Raw genomic sequence first — 13,753 nt, 5'->3', positions numbered from 1 at the left:
TGTGTGAGCATGCCCAGTTTGACCTTACAGTATGTTGTTGACTGAAATTTGCTAAATTTGTTTAAGTGTGTGAGCATGCCCACTATGGGCATATATACTATATGTGTGTGAAAAATCAAGTTGTTTTTTACTTTAGGGCTCACCTTTATGTTGTACATTGACAGGAAGCACGCTGTGCCTGCAGTGCTTCCATGAGTCAATTTGCATAGACTTATCAGCATTTCTACATACGGGGGGGACAGCTATTATTTGTACATTTCTACACGGAGAGGGCACACCTGATTGTTACTGTGAGTGTACATAGGATGAGGGGTACATCTGACACTTATACACATTTGCTAGGCCTGCACTGCTATGTCAGGTACTCCATTTCAGCCTATACTGTTGACTATCATACTGGCTTGAGGCATACCACTGTACTACAGACGTTAGCTGACAATTACGTGCATATTAGTTTGTGACTTCATAGCCTACCCAACCCACATCACACTGCCTGGCCTGCTGTTATTTGTCTGAATAGGCCTGGGGGGAGGTTACCCATAGGCCTCTTCAGAGGGCATGATACAGCATTTGTTTGTGTTTGTCTACAACTGTCCTGCTGGCTGTGACTGTTAGGTATGTGACCCCCCCCCCCCCAAAAATGGCATGTGTGAGCGTTATTGAGTGGAGAATTTGGTTTCTGTTATTCCTTGTTGCATGAGTTGTGTCTTTGCCAGTACTGAGGGTGTTGCTGCAGGGCTGCCTATGTCAGATGCATATAGTACACTCCCTATACATGTTTGATAAACAGGTAGTGTCAAATTAGGCATCCCTTTTACTGTATGAGTCAGAGAGAAGTGTCATTTCCAGGGTTCCTACTGAGTCAGTGAATGTGCTATGCGTTGCCTCTTTGCCAAGGCCAGGGCATACTGGGCACGCCTCCTTCTGCCTACTGGGGCAGGCTCAGGTTGTTCCTCCTCCGAGTCACGCTGTGCCTGTGCAGGTCTTTGCAATGGTGGGGGGCTGTTTGGTCCTGCCCCATGCTGTTCCTGCTGCAGCTGTTTCTGCAGGATCATATTGTGTAGCATGACACATACCATAACAATTTGGGTACATGTAGTTGGTGAGTACTGCAAGGCACCACCAGATGTGTCCAGGGACTGGAACTGTGACTTGAGCATCCCAAACTCATGCTCTATTATGATTCTTGTTTGTGCGGTTGCCTCATTATGGAGTTCTTGTTCAGGTGTGTGTGCATTTCTGATGGATGTCATCAGCCATGGCTCCAGTGCGTATCCAGCATCCCCCACTAGGTGACCATCAGGGTTGTCCCCATTGAAAATCTCTGTTACAGCTGCATCAGATGCCAGATGTGGGAATGTTGATAGCTTCCAGGGCAGCCAGCACTCACATTCATTATTATGCCTTGGGCCTTGCACATGACCTGGCAGTTGATGGAGGGGAAGCCCTTGTGGTTGATGTAGACCCTACCCTGCTCACCGGGTGGTGCTTTGATGAGTATGTGCATGCAGTCTATAGTACCCACTACCTCAGGGTATTCTGCTATTTGGTGGAACAGTTGCATATTGCTGGCCAATGCCTCACGGGTGCTGGTGAAATATATGTGCTCATCGACATGTGTTGACATGGCATCCAGGAACTGGTGGAGTACCCTGGATGAGGATGTCTGTGAAATCCCCATCATATCACCAGTTGGTCTTTGGAAGGTACCTGTAGCTAGTATTCTTAGGCCAACACATACCTTGGTATCCACTGGGATGGGTTCCCCTCTGTTGGTTCTGTGTGTGAGGCGTGGCCGGCACAGCTCAACAATTTGCTGTAGGAGGTCCCTGTCCACCCTATAGCACTCCACTATCTCCAGCTCATGTAGCCCCTGGTAGGTTACCCTGGGTCTGTACACTCTTCTCTGTCTCCTCACTGTGGGTTGCTCAGCAGCATTCACAACATCACCACCCTCAGCACCTTGCACATGTTGGTTTATGATAGCAAGAGCAGTACCTAACATTTTGTCTGACTTAATTTTTTTAAGCTTTCTCTCTTTGTATACTGCAGTGTTGCAGAATTCTTGAGTAAAAACAGGGGGGATGGTGTTTGCAGAGTTTAAAGTGCTGGGCTGGGCTGGGCTGGGCTAGTCTGCTGCCTGTGTAATTGGCGGATTCTGATATATTTCACCTGGCAGCTCTGCTAGTTCTCCTTGGTTAACTTCCTACTACTTCTTTTCCTTCCTTTTGCCTTTCTGTTTCCGCCCAGGGGGAAGCGCCACACAAACGAGAGGCAACGCGTGCCAACATGTGCACATGCATGCACACACTAAGTGCATGTTTGCAAGGAGTTTCCCATATTATAACAGTGTGCACCTTGGGTTTGAGGTTTTCAAATAGGACAACTGTAGACATGTCTCTTTGCAATCCTGAACAACTCAGAGCAAACACGAGCCACTGTGCTCCAATTAGCTTTCAGCCTGTCTGACACACCCCCTCATGATGTCACCTATATTCTAGTCTTACACTCACCTACTCCAAATCTTACACTCTTGGGACATGCCTCACATGCTGGGGAAAATTGGGATTCACTATCCTTATCCTCATTTGCATAGGATTGCCTAGTAAGGCATGGTTACATCTCTCACACTAAGCTTACCCCCCTTAGCAACCACTAGTCAGTAGCCATTTTGTCTTCAGCCTGCCATTCACCTGCATGTCAGAATAAGATTTTTAGTGAAAATGCCTATTTTTGGCTTTTCTTAAATGATTTTCTTGTTTTTTTAAGTGCCACATGTATGTGCAGTGCTGTGCTATGCTTAAACATCGGAGATCGGGGGAAAAAAAGTTAAATCTTTATATTTTAAAACATTTTGCACTGCCAATGACCTTATATTTGGCCATTGGCATGCTTCCTCAACTGTATGCATCCTTTATTTGGAGCTGTTATAGCTCCATTTAGCTATTTGAAGAAATGTACTCTGTTACCAATGGAGTACATTTCTGCAGGCAACACTAATCTTCCATGGACAGGTTACTGCTTGCTGGATCTCAAATTTACCTCATTTGCATGGATTTCACCAGCAAATTAGGTAATTTGCATACCATGACGCTGTCCATGCAAGACTAGCTTTAGCAGCTCTCATGCACGCCCCTACAGGCTGTTCCTGGATCACACGGCAGACATCTTGCCTGTGTGACGTCATACACTACTCTAACACTCCGTGCAAGCTTTTGAGAATCCGGGGGATTATTTTGAAAATCTTTTTTGTATATTTTAGAAATAAGTTTGTTCTCTTCTTTATATATTGTAAGATCTAAAAAATTTATTTTATCTACACTACAACTGTGACAAAATTTTACATAAGAACAAACATTATTAATATAATTTAGAAATTTTACTAACTCATTACTAGAACCATCCCATATTAAAAGAACACTATCAATAAAATGTAATATATTTACTATTTATTTATTAAACTCACTTTCTAATATATTAGCAGTTTCCCAGCCTTGCATGAAAACATTCACATAACTTGGGGCTAGAGCTGCACCCATTGCAACTCCATTTGTTTGAACAAATTTCTGATCATAAAAATCTAAATAGTTATAGCTCAAGACTAAATCAATCATGTCCATTAGCAGTCCAACATTATTCAGGGAGAACTCTTTTGATTTTAATAATTCTATTCTAGCTGTTTCCATCCCTTCTTTGTTTGGAATCATAGTGTCTAAAGTTACTAATATATGTGAGTCAGATACCCGAATTCCTTCTGTTTTCTTCATACAGTCATAACTGTCTGTTATATAAGTTATACATTTCAGTACTGTCTTCTGTAGATGTTTATCCACAAGCACTGACATTCCTTCAGTTTTGCTGTTCCTACTTACTACTATTGGTCTCAAAGGTGGTGAATCTAAGTTTTTATGGATCTTTGGAATTCCAAAGATCCTTTCTTTTTGTTTTTTCATCTATTCTTCCTGTATAGAACCATTCTTCTATACAGGAATCAATTAATGAATATCCCTTATTCACTTCTTTCATGTTCACAGTCCTATAAGAATTCTTGTCTGTCAACATTTCTTTCATTTTTTGTTCATATTCAATTCTATCCAACAAAACCATAGCTCCACCTTTGTCCGCTTTCAAAAACAATATCTCCTTGTTTTTAACTAATGCATCAAGATTATAATATTTAAACATTGTTTCATTATCTAACATTTCTAACATTTGTGACTCGCATATATTCAAGAAGATTTCTAATTCTTTTATTAAGGGCGAATTGCAGCAGCTAGGCCTATAAAAATCAACATTGCTTTGCATTTGAGGTTCAAATAAAATGTTTAAATTCAATTTTCTGACATAGTCTCTGATTTCATTAATCATAACCAGTTTATTAGCTCTTTGAGCTGGGGCAAAATTCCACCCCTTACTTAGCAGACGTAGCTTTGTATGTTAGGCAGAGATCGCCTCTGATTAGGTGATATGCGATGGAGTAGAGCTGGAGTTATTTGAGACTGTCTACGTATGTTATCTGTCTGAGGCTGGTAATCCTCTTAATATGGTATTTCTGTGGCCATTGTAGGTGTCTTGTGAGATACATGTCAAATGGGGCATTTTACTCTATAACGGGTCTGATGAGGGATGAGTAGAGAGGAACAAAGACTTCCTTTTTTCTAGAGGAGAACCCTTTTGTGATTAGGTGTGCCACGAAGAAGGATTTCCTGACTAGTGTGGCGGTGTGGTTATCAAAGGATTTTCACAATATGTCAGAACGTTTATGTATGAGCCTTTTAATTTAAAATTATGAAGATCCAAGTTGAAGAAATATACACTTTTTTCCCGTACCCATCAATAATTTCTCATCCCTATTAAAAAGAGTAGGATTGGAATGAACTAAGTGCTATAACTGCTGGATCAAGTTTGGGAATAGTGTATAAAAATTTAAAAGACGGAGGAACATTACCTGATAAAATTTGTGGTTTTCTGGAAAATCATGGAAGATTGAAGTCACTAAATAATGCTAAATAATTGCAGATATTTCAGTTTCAGACTTATATCATTAAGAAAATACATAAAAATGCAAAACCTGTTATTTTAAAAACTTTATAAGTTTATAGGAGCAATATTTAAATTCTGGTCCTATGTTTTGGCCTTTGTTCCCACCATTTTTTCTGGATTTTTCCAGATTTCTCGCACTGACAGGTTGACAGGTATGTCTGGGACAGACAATCTTTTCCATGTTCAAGCAGAAAATAGTGCTTCCTTCCTGGGGAAGACAAGCAAAGAATATCAGTAAAACTACCAGTCCAGAAAAGGTACTTTTTTGAGAGAGAAAAAAATACGGTGAAAAGCACTTTTAACCACTATGGCAGCCCCACAGTTGAAAAATAAACACAATTTCTCCACTGAAAATATATTATCAGTTAGTTGACACTAGTTTTAAATAGACAGAAAAAATTAGTGTTCTGTTTAAAAGTGCATTTTAGTCTTACGACAGTCTGTTAAAACCCAACACTCCTAGCTTTAAAATAACTTACCTGAAGAGGAAAGTAATAAATATTAGTGATGGAAAACTTTTTTCCCCAAAGGGAATTTACCTGCCCAGAAAAGAAAATCACAAGCTGACCATCAATCTTTAAAAGCCTCAGAGGAGCATACTGTTGGGAAGCAGTAAAGTTTTTAAGGTCTTTGTGCCCAAACTTGTCTTTTAATCAGCTCAGCTTGAGCTGCCTGACAGTTTGGGTACATAGAAGGTTCCTTGAAGCTTTGGAATCTAGCTGGCTGTTCTGTCTTTGGTGGGATATAAGGCTACTTCACGGTTATCAATATGAAGAACATGATGATAAAGTGGGAGAGACTTATCCACATAAATACCTTTGTATCTTATGACCATATCTGCCTGAAGAGGAGTAACTTTTGTAACATTTATAACATATGATGTGGGACCAACTTTTATGTCAAATGCTACTGTGCTGCACTTTTTTATTTAGCTTGAGACTGTGTTTGATATATCACACATGTGCATATTCCAGCTCTTGCTGGAGCTGTTTTGCATTAGCTGATGAGTTGATAACAGTGTCCAGTTTGCAGTCATCAGCAAATTAGATCAAACACACTTCTGGTATATTGGTTTGGATATCTGTAAGATAAATGCCAAACATGACAGGGCCCAGATCTGATCCCTGTGGTACTCCACTAGTTACACATATAGATTCAGAGGGCAAACAAGCAACTTCCATAACCTGGAATCAGTTCGACAGCCAATTTTTATGGCAGCAAATTACATTAGGATTGTCTAATTTAGTGTCAAAAGCCTTGGTAAGTAGTGTGCATTGAATGGCCATTGTCCACAGCCCCTATAAGCTTTTCAAAAACCCTTACTAGGTATAACAGACAGAGCCTGTCCTTCACAAAACAAAACTGATTGTGATCTAGATCAGTTAAATTGCCTGTGTTTGCATAAATAAGTTATTCTATGATACATTCCATGGCTTTGCATTTAAGGCTGGTGAGTCTGATGGATCTTTAATTACCCAGGGCTATAGCGGGGTCACTCTTGTGTAGGGAAGTCACAGTATATCTTCTTCTGGCATAGAGAACAAGCCCTTTAGATGGACTGAAGTTGGTTTAAGCAGAGGGTCAGATAATGCATACTTGACACTGACAGGAATGCAGCTTGATATGTTGTCCAGTCCCATGGAAGTATTATTTTTAGCCTTCAACGGGGATTCTAAGTCTTGTTCCAATGTTATTTCAGGGGAAACTACATTTTCAGGGTTAGTGGAGGCAACTATGTGAGTAGGAGGGATTAAGGTAGAACTAAATGTGTCTGCTAATATATTAGTTATATCATTGTGATCAAAATGGGTGATGTTATTATGGATAATCTCACTGCATTGTTAGACATTATGCCTTAATTTTCTGACATAACTGAAGAAAGATTTGTTGTTTCCTTTAGTATTCATAGTAACATTAAGTTCTCATACTCTGCTTTACATATTCTAATATTGTTTTAAGTTCCTTGCTAGCATGTTTCAGTATAGTCTTAAGGTAGAGAGATGGGGATTTTTTGCACTTTTTATTTTATTTCTTTCTTTCTAAAGTTTATTAATATAGGAGATCCACCAGAGAGGTATATTTCTGATTTACTATTATATTTTGGGCCAGCTGGGTACTGACTTTTCTATGCAACACTTCAAATGATGATATATGTCAGATGGGAATGAGACAGCCCTCCTAACTGGGTCCATTTGCAAGGGATTGTTAAACATTTTGCATCGGTCTTCTACAAGATGAAATACATCAGCCTTGGAGAAGTCCCTAAAGATGGTCTCATTTAGTGGGGAGCAGTGTGACACCACAACCCTGGCCCAGTAGTCAAGGAGCCTCAATCCTCACCACTGGCAACAGTGTGGAATATACACACTGGGTGGATGACAAGTACACACACAGTAAAGTGCAATTTACCTTAACAGCACACAGAGATCACAGTCAGTCTGGGACTGGTATCTCTCGATCTCCAATAAGACTCCCTACTGGCACAGCTATAGAGTTGAGATCTCAATTGAGTGGCCAGCTAAGACCTCCAGCACCCTCTCTATCCAACCAGTGCTTCGTATCCCTGCCCAAGTAGCTGACACACACACACACACACACACACACACACACACACACACACACACACACACACACACACACACACACACACACACACACCACACACACACACACACACACACACACACACTTTGAGATTTGATTTATACACAACCCAAACACACACCTGGGAATGGCTGGCACAGGTTTACTAGCTATGGCCCCTTATGCCCAGACTATAAAGTAGTTTCTACCACCACCAGAGACTAATTATCAGTTACTTTAAGGCCCTTAACAAAGGGTGTCCAATCCTACTGTGTAATGCTACTATTAAACCAAATGGTAGTCTGACCAAGAGCAAGGCTATTAGGAGTAGCCTGTACAATGTCACCAAATAGATATGCAAGTACTCTAAAAGCTTAAATATCTCCAAACAGACCAGCCACAATTGAAAGGTTTAAATATAGTTAATAATAAATAATAAAAGAACAGGAAATACTCAATAAATCATCACAGTAACTTCAGAGTTCAAAATCACAGGAAATATTTAAAACAACACTGCAGGACAGTCTTAAATAAATAAAGAAAATATCTAAGCTATACTTTACTATATTCCTATATGAATCTAAAAGAGGTACTATGCCCTAAAAACTTACTTACAGCAAGGCAAGGGCAGAAGATGGTAATGAGTGGATGTTCTTGTCAGGTCAAGGAAAAAATGCAAAATGCCCAGTCTCTGAGAGAGTTCTTAAATTAATATCAAATATTACTGATCGGTTAGCTTGGATGACATCACTTTTTGTCATCTGACTCCAGTTCCCAAGTTAAACCCCCTTTGTCAGAAACTAACAAAATTTATCATCTCCCTGTGAAAAATACATAGCCCTCAAATCAAATGATGGAAGTCATAAAATAATTTACATTTCTCCACACTTAGACAATACAAAAAAAAAAAAAAAAAACACTAGTTCTACACATTATGTCTCTTGTTGCACTGAAACTGAGAGATAACATCTCTTTTAGCATGTGGTTACAAAACAGTTTAATTTCAACTATTTTATCTGAATTGTTTTCAAGTTAATTTCCTGTGTTCCAGTTTCAATTAGAGATATACATCTAAACAGTCAAAATAATGAAGGGACATTCCTGTTCTATTCCAATAGGGAATGCTGTGGTTACATTTTAGCTCAGTACTTTACACACTTCTGTATAAATCATATCAATATTCACAAATGACAAAATTATTTACAAAATTCCAGATAGTTGAGCTGGCAGTGTTTCCCTTTGTCACAAGCAGTACCACTGGATCTGACAAAAAAGGTGACTGATTCCTGATCAGATTTAACCAAGGATAAGGAGATGTAGGTAGGGTGCAGGTGGGGGTAGGTTGGTAAAGTCCAGGTCAAGGCTATTAGAGCCTCTAGTAGGTAGTGCTATAATTTGTTCCAGTGTATTTGTATTAATGATGTCTAGGAAATGCTGTACATAACTATTTTAGAAGTATATGTGCCAATCAATGTTTGGGTAATCAAACTCCCCTTTAAAGAAGATATTTGGTTTGATATTCAATGCTTCAGTTGTGTTGAGGTAAGTTCTGCAATCTTTTGGTGACATTGATAGGGATCCATATCTAGGACTGAAGTAATACCTGGATTTGTTTAGGGTGATTTGGGTCTCTATGAAGTCCAATTTGGGGTTGTGGGTAATTTGATATTTAGTAATGTTTTTTGTAACAAATATTGATGCTCCCATGCAATTACTCAAGGGTCTGAAGTCATGATAGGTGCTAACCCTGGTATGGAGAGAATGTTGCCATTGCGTTGGAACAATATTTCAGTAAATTCACAAAGAAGAATGTGTTTGAGTCGCTTGAGGGGCTTCAGTCCTGGCATCTTTCTATTTAGTGTCCTAGCACTGAGAAGTTTTACCTTGATGTTCACATTTGAGTTTGTTTTCTATGTAGGAAGGTCCAGCAAGGTAACATTGCCTAAAAATGCACTATGAAAGGCTTTGGCTAATATGTGAAAGCCCTGGCATGATGGGTGTATGCCATCCCTAGTGAAACATGCTATCTACTATATCATCCCAGGCAGTTGCATTCTGGATCTCATTAGAATGATATCAAATACTTAGCCAAGTGTTAAAGCTAATTATTTTTTCGTTGTATCTAGGCATCATTCTTGGTGAATGCAAAATACTACTCAATACGAGTGACTTTACTGCCTCTACTGCATGCATAGTAAGTTCCATTATGTGTCTCTGCATGTCCATCTGGATGGAGTGTCTCAGGTTATTTACTCCCCTAACAGACCATAGTCATACCTATCTGTTTTGAGTGTCTTTAGGACACTTTAATATCATTTGCCCTGGCACCAGACAAGCAGCTTTTAGTCACCTTGTTCTTATCCAGTGTGGTGATGGTGGGGGCTGTATTCCTAACTATAGAGTCACCTATGACTAAAGCATTTCCCCTGGGTAAAAGCAGATTTAATGGGCTTTATAAGCTTAGGCCAGTTTTCTTGATGATTCTTGGTAAATTTTGTGAGTATGTAGTTTGTGAGAGTGTAGAATGAGTTGGTGTTGCCTTGTGGGATGGAGACTGAGATTATTTTACAGTGAGTTCTATGAAGCTTTGGCATTTTTTTTATTTTATGGCCTCAGCATATGTCATGGGTCTAGAAATGAGCTGTGGTTGATGTGATGTTATAGAGGTATGATGCGTATTGCTAGGGGCTAATGCAAGAGGATTACCTCCATATTTGTTAAATATTTACATCTCTTGCAGGTTGCACATTAACTGGTAGAAGTAGTGAACAGTTGATAAGCATAAAGCAGTTGCTACACTGTCTTACAACACCTAATTCAGTCAGACTGGCCACAGATGGAGTGAGAGCAGCTTGTTGTGTTGCCAGAGGGTGGAGGACTAGGGCTTGCACAGTGCTCTGGTTGTTGGGAAACTAGTATAGTATATCCTAAACAAGATTCATTCCATGAACTCACCACCAGACTTATAGCTAGCAATCCATAAGGCCTGCAGAGTTATGGATGAAGTATTTAGGGAGATACTCTGGTGTTAGGTTAGATGGTAGGTAATCCAGGGGTACTTATTGAAAAGAGAGAATTAGGTTTGTCAGCAATGTAGATTTGACATAATGGTTAATGTTGTCAGCTTATAGACACAAGCTACAAAGTTTGATACTGATTTCAGGTTAAAATGGTCCTTATGGACAGTTAGACTAGTATTCACCTATACAACTGCGATAATTAACCTATTGGTTAGGTACGATTAGTGCTACTCTTAAAAAATCTACACAGCTGGGAATCAATGTCCCCTTGCTTCTTTAACCAGAAGCAAAAGTAAAGCACTAATCCAAAGATGAGAAGCAGGCCACAGGCTCTTTGGTGATCAGCAGTCTCATCCCAGATTTTTCAGGGGGTCTCTAGGTTTGTTGTAGCCTTCTACTGATTGATGCACTGAATAGCAAATAGGTCAATTAGGAAAGTTTGACACTCATACACTGCCCAATTAGCTCGTTTCTAAGAAGCAGCTATCTGGCTTTTCAATGACCAGTAGTGTCAGGGAGGGCTAGGAAATAATTTACCTCTGCTATTTATCTCACCAGTAGCAAACAGAAGCACTAATCTAAAATACTTACTGAGAAACAGAATGCAGGCTGTAAAGTGATTGGTAGACTTGTCCCAGATGCAGCAGATTTTAAAAGTTAGATGGAAAATGGGTTAATATCCTAATAACTGCATGTGCACTACGCAGTTAGGAATATATGAAAGAACACTTCAAGCTTTAGCAGTCTAAGGGGAGAGCTACTAATTTTAAAACAACAAGATGGTTTGAATGGAGGGTCACTCAGTATTCTTGGTCAATGGAATACAGTGAGAGGGCAAATAACTTTAAATAGCTTGGGGGGGGTGGCTTCACAAAATGATGATTCTGTGCTTACTATAAAAAGCCAACGAAAGAGGAGAGGGATGGAATTATGTGGTCACATGATCATAAGTGGTAGGCAACTACAGAGGTAGTAAGTTTAAAAACACAACACCAGAGTAGAAGGGTGGAGAAATTCTATTTTTTGTGACTCACAAGATATACAGATTTGGTTTCTTTCCATTTTTAAATATGCAATTGAAAACTGAATAGAATTAAAGTGCAGTGCAATGAAAATACATCACAATATACAGAATACAGAAAGAAATACAAAATACAAAAAAGCAATAAGAGTCTGTGTGAGCTTTTCCATCATAATACTGAACCAGGAAGCTTCTTCCAATACCTCAGAATCCAGAGATTATACTAAGGCCAATCTGCTAAAACTGAGTGATGACCTGACTAAATTCAGAATCTCCTTACAACTTGATGATTTCACTACTTATGTGGAATACTTTACTACCAAACTCTGTGCACACAAATGCAATGCCATATTCAAAAAATAACCTCCCATGGAGTAGCTCAAATCTATAAACATCCTCTGTAATACAAGGAAAAAAAATACTCATTGCATGCAAGAATAAGTTTTAACTTTCAAAAGATGTAAAAAAAAAAAAAAAAAAAAAACTGTTGCTAAACTTAACTCATTCCATGTAATGAGTTAACAGTGAACTCCTGACCCTGACCAAATCAACCAAAGTCAGATATGAGCAAAAATGAGTTATCTAGGCAAAGGACCACCACAAAGCCTTCTTTAACTATATTAGAGTAATGCACAGATATAATAGTAAAGTATGTTGCATACTTGGACCCAGAGTATATAGCCAGCCTATTGAAAGACATGTTAAGCTCAAACTACAGCCTCCCCTTCCCTCTTATATTCCCAGGTCATATGACTGTATCTACACAAAGTCTTCAAGGCACAGTCCAAGGCCAGAAATGCTACTTCTATGGAACAAGAAAACTGGCATTATGAAATAAGATTTGTCAGATTCCCTACAGGGGCCATGCAATATAAGCATACATCAGGCTTCCTGCAAGCTAAATGGAGTACATCAGCAGTCATCTCCTTGCAAAAAGATGGAGTATTTTGGTATATGCCTGTCCAAACATTTATCACAACTATAAAAAACACAATACCTTCTCACCAAAGAATCAAGGGCTTAAAGCATAAAATCTATGCAAACCATCTCAAAGTCACATCCTCCTTTTTGGTATCATACTGCCTGCTAAGAGGTGACCTCTTTCTTGAGTATAGAGCCTTAACAGACCCTATCCTTTCTGACCTATTACACATTCACAAGTACAATGGAAGCATGAATACCCACTTAAGGGATCTCAACAGCTTTTGTAACATAAATGGGACATGTTGGAGGAATAGGACTGTATTACAGATAATATCATTTCTATAGAACCATTTTCATCTCCACATAGCACAAAGTACTTATTTTACTCTATTCAAAGTCAGTTGGGGTGAATAGATAGGAAACCGCAAATTCACCCTTAGTTTAGCACACATGCCTCATGGATTGGAGCAAGTAATTGTCCCAACATATCTTTGTTCTTCCCTCCACTGAGTTACCCATGCACAAAACTCCTCCACTGCTAAAGCCTGGAACTCCCTCCCTACTTCCAGTAGAACATCTACCTCTTACCAATTGTTCAAGCTCTATCTAAAAGACCACTTAAGAATGTCTCTGCTCCTGCTCTGGGATTCTGGATACTGGCTAAGGCTCTTGCTGCCCCTATAGTGCCTTTTTTAGGCAAGGTTCAAATAACAAATTCACCACCGTAACAGGAACAGGCAAGCAAAATCTGAGGGTAATGCTACTCAATGCTAGAAGTCTAAATCTCAAAATGCACTCACTCGAGGCACTCCTTAAAATGGAGAACATCGATATCTGTGCAGTGACTGAGACCTGGTTCAAGGCTCCAGAGAGCACCCCTGCACTAACAGGCCATAACTCATACCACACTTTTCGGCCATGTAACCTAGACCGAAACACCAAAGGCAGAGGTGTGTCCATATTCATTAAGGATATCCACACCTCCAGGCTAGTTGCTCAGCATAATGCATCCGAGGTTATCCAAGTGCAACTAACTCTGAGCAAAACTGCAATCCAAATTGTAGCTTGCTGAAGATCCCCCACCATGTCCCAGGATTCCAACTCCTCTTTTCTTGATGTACTGGAAACTATTAGGGTTCAACCAAACACCCTAATAATGGGC

Source organism: Protopterus annectens, chromosome 10.part0 (assembly GCF_019279795.1).
Source record: "Protopterus annectens isolate FY-2018-M chromosome 10.part0, PAN1.0, whole genome shotgun sequence".
Classification (NCBI taxonomy): Eukaryota; Metazoa; Chordata; order Ceratodontiformes; family Protopteridae; genus Protopterus; species Protopterus annectens.
This window is presented reverse-complemented; position numbering follows the sequence as displayed.